The sequence below is a fragment of the Silene latifolia genome, chromosome 6, assembly GCF_048544455.1.
Source record: "Silene latifolia isolate original U9 population chromosome 6, ASM4854445v1, whole genome shotgun sequence".
Lineage (NCBI taxonomy): Eukaryota > Viridiplantae > Streptophyta > Magnoliopsida > Caryophyllales > Caryophyllaceae > Silene > Silene latifolia.
Window position 1 is genome coordinate 72,316,184 of NC_133531.1, and position 7,233 is coordinate 72,323,416.

The window sequence follows — 7,233 nt, forward strand, 5'->3', positions numbered from 1 at the left end:
GATAAATTGATAAGCCAACTGTTTAGCTAATTCTTAGGAAGAACTCTTGGTCGATAGATTTGTAAATCCTATCTTATAGTCCACCATGATCACAGGATCGTACGAGTGACCATAGTGTTGAGATAAAATAGGTCAATCGGTTCCAACTTACCCGACGTAGAAGGGGTCATAGTATGCCTACCGACGAAGAAGGGACTCATTGGAGTTTGACCTATAAAGACCGTTCTCAATTTTGGTTTATACGAGGAAGATCCCATCAACAAAATTATAATTCATTTTAAGTGAACGAATAACTAGCGTCTGTCGTGAATGAATTTATTTGGAAGATGGCTTAGAAACGTGTGACATGAGAATGTCAATGAAAACTAACTCGTGACCTCTATATGTGTCAGTTTTCATGCAATAAATTATAGGTGGTTTGGTTTTTAGGCGGAATATGATGCATATTATCGTTGCATAAAAAAAATAAAGGAATGCGATACGTAAATAAAAAATTCCTAGTGTGGCCTATCCTAGTAAAAGAAACAAGATACAACTTTGGAATCCACCGTTGGACCCGAAAAGCCTGTCTTGATGTTCCATCTTGATCCAAGTAGCGGGAGTGAGCATCCGGTCTCCATCTTTAGTCTTCTCAAAAATTACAATTTAAAATTACAAAATATAAACCTATTTACATTCTAATTAAAACTGTAATTACAAGTGAAAAAAAACAAAAACGGAGATACAAGATCTCAAAATACAACCAAGACCGTGTTCCATCATTACGGTAACACGTTCTACTAAGGCCACACTAAGTTACAATCGCTTGTAAAATTAAATACGTAATTAAAAGGCATTCACGGCATTCATAAATTAACGATAAATAAAAATGCATCAACTAAAAACAAATTCATTCGTGACATAATTCTGTAATTATGTTAAATTTATCCAAACCACCTTTTAATGATTAAAATTCGTGTGATAAAACCGCTTCTATCATTTAATTTTAATCTATTATAATCCGTTACTTTAAATATAATTTAAAATAACTTAATGGTACGTGTGTGAACCGTTTCACAATCATAGCGAGTGTACTATATCCGGATAAAGTACATTTTGAAGCCAAAAGAAAATTTAAATCAAAAGAAACAAATTTTCAAAGCTTGTTAAAGACGACATCCCTCGATCCAGGGACATAAGTGCTCGATCGAGGAACTAAAGGGCTCGATCGACTGAACTGCAAGTCGATCGAGGGGTATGCTAATCAGGGAGTACTCGATCGACTAATCTGGAGGTCGATCGAGTACCTTTATCAGCAAATCTGCTCGATCGAGTACGAGGACAACTCGATCGAGCAGTAGGGTTTAGAAAGGAGTCGATCGAGTACAACGGGGACTCGATCGAGCAAAAGGTTTTTGAGGTCGGTCGATCGAGTACAACAGGGACTCGATCGATCAAAAACAAGACAGAAACAGCACTCGATCGAGTAGAAATACGCTCGATCGAATGCAAAAGTGGCTGAAAACTTCAAAACCCTCGTGAAAACATATATAAAAATTTACGTGGCCTCGCTCTGATACCACTTGTTGGTTAATATCCGTATACTACCCTTCGAATTAAGGATTATAACGTAAAATTTCATATGCAATTTATAGTCATAAAACGAAAATAACAAGGAAACGATAAAGATTAGAAATCAACCTCGGGTCCTTTAAATGCGGCGTAAAGAACAGAAATCTAAGCAGATTTCCTCCTAATCGTTGCACCCAAGACTTTGTCCGAGATATGCCCTTGTGCTAGAAAAGTGTTCTCCGATTGCCTTGCAATATAGGGAGAACTGATGTGAGTTTGCTTGAGATGTGAGATCTCGGTTTCTACAGAGAAGAATGCTCTTCGAAACCCTAAATTTTTAGCAAGAATGAATTAGGTTAGACAAGAGGAGAAAGCTCTCCTTTTGTCTTGGTGATTCTCGGCCAAACCGAGTGAGAGGAGCCCGAATGGGCTTTTCATTTTCTCTTCACTTAAACTCGCGGTCCGGTCCATCACTCGCTAAGTGTATATGACGTGGTCCGATTATAAATGTTATCGGTTATCGGAAATTAAGGCATCGCTAATAATACGGGTTAGTGAATTATTAATACGTGTCCGACAAAACAAAAAGTATTGTATAATTATTTTAATATACATTTAATTAAATATAAATCACGTATATTTAATTTTACGAATTAACCGGTTAATTCGCCTTAGCCCATGATATTTAATCCGTATTAAATATAATATCTCAACATCACATATTTGACTAATTACTTAGTCAAATAACTCGGACTAATCGGTTAGTCAATTTTGGCATCTACATGACAAGTATTTTCATACCGTCACATCTCTCGAACGTATCCTATAGGTGTGACTTTTAGGGACCAGTTGATCACCGCCATCTGTATGACAATAACGTCAAACTTATCTAGCAAGCCAACCGTTATTGATAAACGTGGATCAACTGATAATAATACCAAAGTATGCCCTTTGATCCTTTTAGAGGTTTGTAAGTCCTTGCACTAACTGTTAAGGACACCAACCCCAACAATAAATTGGGAAACTTTCATCTTGTTTATTTATTGCAGGTTCTAATAAATGTACGATGGGTATTTTGTCGAAGTCCAGGGGACTGAAGTTGGATCCTAGGCCGGCTAGGGCGTCGGCCTGGGTATTCAAGTCCCTGGGAATTTGGTCAATATTAAAATTGCGGAATTTTGATTTTAAAATTTGAACAACTTCCAAATAAAGCATCATTTTTGAGTCTTTTGTCGTATATATTCCGTTTACTTGGTTGGAAATAAGAAGGGAATCAGTACGTACCTTTAGGTTTTGCACACCAAGGTCAATACATACCTTTAATCCAGCTATTAGGGCTTCATATTCTCCCTCATTGTTGGTAGCCTCAAATGCATGACTTATAGCTTTGTACTATCTTATCCCCTGTGGCGATTTTAGTACTACCCCCAGGCCTGTGCCCCTCATGTTGGCTGCACCATCGACAAATAGGGTCCATTCTAGGTCTGTTTGGTCGTTGGTCAGTTTATTTACTTCTTTTATTAGGTCGGGTTCTAGGGTTGGACTAAAATCAGCCACAAAGTCTGCTAGTGCTTGTGATTTAATTGTTGTCCTTGGTTCAAATGTTATGTTGTATGTGCTCAGCTGGACTGACCATTTGCACATTCGTCCAGGACAATTCGGCTTCCTAAGTACAGACTTGATAGGAAGATTGGTTCGACTATTATAGGGTGGCTTTCAAAGTATGGTCTTAATTTTGTGCAACTCATAATTAAAGCTAAAACATATTTTTCAAGCAGGCCATACCTAATCTCTCGCATCCGTAGACTTTTACTTACGTAATAGACAGTGGTCTGTTGTCCTTCTCGCTTCTTTGACCAGGACGCATCGACAAAGATTTGTGGATCGCAAGTATCTGTCGGGGTTCATCTTTGACTGGTTTTGCCAGCAAGGGAGGAGAGGATAGATATGTTTTCGGTCTTCAAAGGATCGATGATCGGGGTCCATTTAAAGTCCTTGTTCTTCCTTAGCAGGTTATAGAATGATTTGCACCTCTCTGATGATCTTGAAATGAACCTGTTCAGGGCCGCTATTCTTCCAGTCAGCTTTTGTATGTCTTTGACCGTCTTTGGTGGTTCTAGCTCCAGGATAGCTTTGATCTGTTCAGGGCTGGCTTCTATTCCTCTTTTTGTCACCATATAACCCAAGAATTTGCCTGCTGAGACTCCAAAGTGTCATTTTTGTGGGTTGAGCTTCATATTGAATTTCTCCAGTATTTGAAAGGCTACTTCCAAGTCTTTAACGTGGTCTTCTGCCTTTTTTGACTTGACTACCATGTCGTCTATGTAGACTTCCATGGTATCTCCTATTTGGTCTTTGAACATCATGTTGACTAGCCTTTGATAGGTTGCACCTGCATTTTTTAATCCAAAGGGCATAGCAGTATAACAATATATACCTCTTTCAGTAATGAAAGCTGTGCTTTCCTGATCTGCAGGGTGCATCTTTATTTGATTGAATCCGCTGGAGGCATCCATGAATGTTAACATTTCGTGGCCTGCAGTGGCATCTACCATTGCATCGATGTGTGGTAGGGGAAATGGATCTTTTGGGCAGGCTTTGTTTAGGTCGGTGTAGTCTACACAGACTCTCCATTTGCCATTTTTCTTTTGGACGACTACTACGTTTGCAAGCCAATCAGGGTACATTACTTCCCTGATCATTCTCATATCTAGTAGCTTGTCAACTTCTTGGTTGATGATTGCATGCCTCTCTGCAGCAAATTTTCTTCTTTTTTGCTGTACAGGCTTAAAGGATTTGTCAATATTCAACTTATGAGTTATAACATCAGCATCTATACCAGTCATATCAAAATGTGACCAAGCAAAACAAGACATTTTAGTTTTGAGAAAGCTGACCAGATTGGGTCTGACCGAGTCCAGTGCATCCGACCCTACAAGTACTTTTCTGTCGGGAATTCTCGGGTCCAATATGACCTCTCTGTTTCCATCCGTGATTGCGCTATATATTCTTCCCGACAGTGACTTTAATTGCTATGCAAGGACTTACCCGACTTTGAGGGTTTCAAAGCCCGAGTGTAACATTCCGAGCCGTCCTCTGTTCTCCCCGATGGTGGTTATCCCCATTCTGTTGGAATTTTCACACATTGATGGTATGTTGATGGGATTGCTTTAACATTGTGGATCCATGGTCTGCCCAGGATTACGTTATATGAGGATAGGCAATCCATTACTCCAAATCTTTCATATGAAGCCACGCCTTCCACATAGGTTGGCAGGCTGATTTCTCCCAGGGTGTTCTTTGTTTCTCCGCTGAATCCAACCAGGACGCTGGATTTCTTGATGATCTTTCCTTCATCTATCTTCATAGCTTTTAGGACGTCAAGCATCACCAGATTGATTGAACTGCCTTCGTCTATCAGGATTCTTGATACCTTAGCTGTGCCAATTTGCATGGTGATTACCAAGCTATCATGGTGTAGATCTGATATTCCCTGTAGGTCCGAGTCATCAAAAGTAATAGCGGGCAATGACTTGGACCTGGAAGGGTCAAGTCCTGGATTCCCTGGATATTCTTTTGGCGGTGAGCTGGTCGGACCACGTATTTTCGATCCTCCATTTATGAACTTGACTTCATAGATGGGGGAGGAGGAGGAGGATCTCTGTCGTTCCCTGAATCTCTCTTGTTTTGTCCTTCATCTTTGTTCTTTGGCTGCTGGATTAAGTCTTTCAAATGGCCTTTCTTTAGAAGATATGCCACCTGTTTTCTGAGTTGGATGCATTCTTCTATGGTGTGCCCGATGTCCTGATGGAAGTCACACCATCTCGTTGGGTCTTTCCTGGGGTTGTCGGATTTCTTGGGCCATTTGACCGTATCTCCCAGGCTTTCCAAGCGTTTGATTAATCCTGCAGTATTAATAGAGAAGTTATATTCGGGAATAGTTGGAAGGCTAGAAAGGTTACCTTTATGTTCCTGTGCCATGTTGACTTCGATCGTTCGGGCCTGGAATAGGGGTCGATCTGGGGTTGCCTCCTTTCTCGGTAGGAGCTTTTCCTGTTAGTGTGTCCATAACCTTGCTTCCCTCCGGATGAATTAGTCCTGAAGTTGAGATCTTCCTCCAATCTGACATGTTCTAAGGCGATGGATTGAACAGTGGCAAAGGTTGGGCGGGCTTTCTTGGTTAAGTCTGCATAGATGTCACCGTCAGCAGACTCCTTGCTCGAAGGCTTCTCTTCTTTGTTTCTTCGTCACACTGGGAATGGCTACCTTCTCTTTGACAAATCTGGCCAGGAATTCTTTGAGAGATTCTTCGGGAAGTTGCTTTACCGAACAACAGTTCCGGGTCTCTTGGCCATATCTCTACCGCTTGCGAATTGTTGATTGAAGGCATTGATCAATTTCGCAAAATTCTTGATACCTCCATTTGGGAGATTAATGAACCATTGTAATGTTGCTCCGGTCAGGGTTGTACCAAAGCCTTTACACATGCGGACTGCCCGAGTTCACTGGGTATTGAGGCAGCCAACATCTTCTCGTTTGAATATGGCAACGTGATTTTGTGAATCGAGGTTCCATCATAAGTTCTCATGGATGGAACGGTAAATTTCTTGGGAAGATCAATCTTTGCAATTTCATCTGCAAAGGGTGAATCGCAGTCGTCAACTTCTACTTCAGCCACGGGGTCTGGCACTCCAGGTATATTTTCTATTTTGTTGTGGAGTTTTTGAATTTCCTGAAGCATAGCCATCATTATTGCTGCTTCAGTCTTGTTTGTTTCGTCATTGGAAATGGTTGGGGTACCGGATAATGTATCCTTCTCCGGGGTTCCAAAATTGGAAAAGTCAATGTTTTTGATAATGGATGAGAATGGGGTTCCTGGTTCGAATCTGGTCTTGGAGCCCGAAGCCCGATTTTCCAATTTTTTCCTCGGCTAGACTCGATTCCTTGACCTATTGATTTTCGTCATTGGGTGCCTTCTCTTGGATTGTCTCCAATTCTTTGATTTTGGCCAGGGCAGCCGCTAATTGTTGTTCTGAGGTGAGTTCCACCATTTTTGTATGTGAATATTAAATGGAAAATGGTAAAAGGAATTTTTTGATTAAAGAACTAGATGCCCCACGGTGGGCGCCAATTGTTTTAGCAGGATTTCCCCTGAATGGATCCGGCTTGATTAAAGAGTAATTTGGGTATCTAGTTCTATAAGTTTGGAATATTATAAGTGACTAACAAGGGAAGAGTTAAGTATAAGGAATAACGTTTGTATTATTTTGATAAGCTGAGTACAATCGTATGTGTGTAGCTGAATATTCAGGAATAAAATGAGAGATAAAGTCTAAATAATCGACTAAAAATGAATATCTTTACAATTGTTAGATTCTGCTATTTATAGTTCTACAAATGCTACCGTTACATTCATCCTCAACGTTCTTCTCAATTGTAGGAGCTGTTGCCGGATTAATAGGGCACGCTCCCTATTAATTCGCTTGACCTGTTCTACTCTCAACCAATCTTCAGCTTTTTCTCTTCTTTCCGTCTTGATTCATAGATGATATGGTCTCATGGTTGGACTTGGTCTTCCTTGAGAATAGGACACGATTATTAGCTCATACAACCGCATTTCTTGTTTATCTTCTTAATCCAGCTTGTTTGAATACCCCACCAGGCTATTCTGTATTTACCATC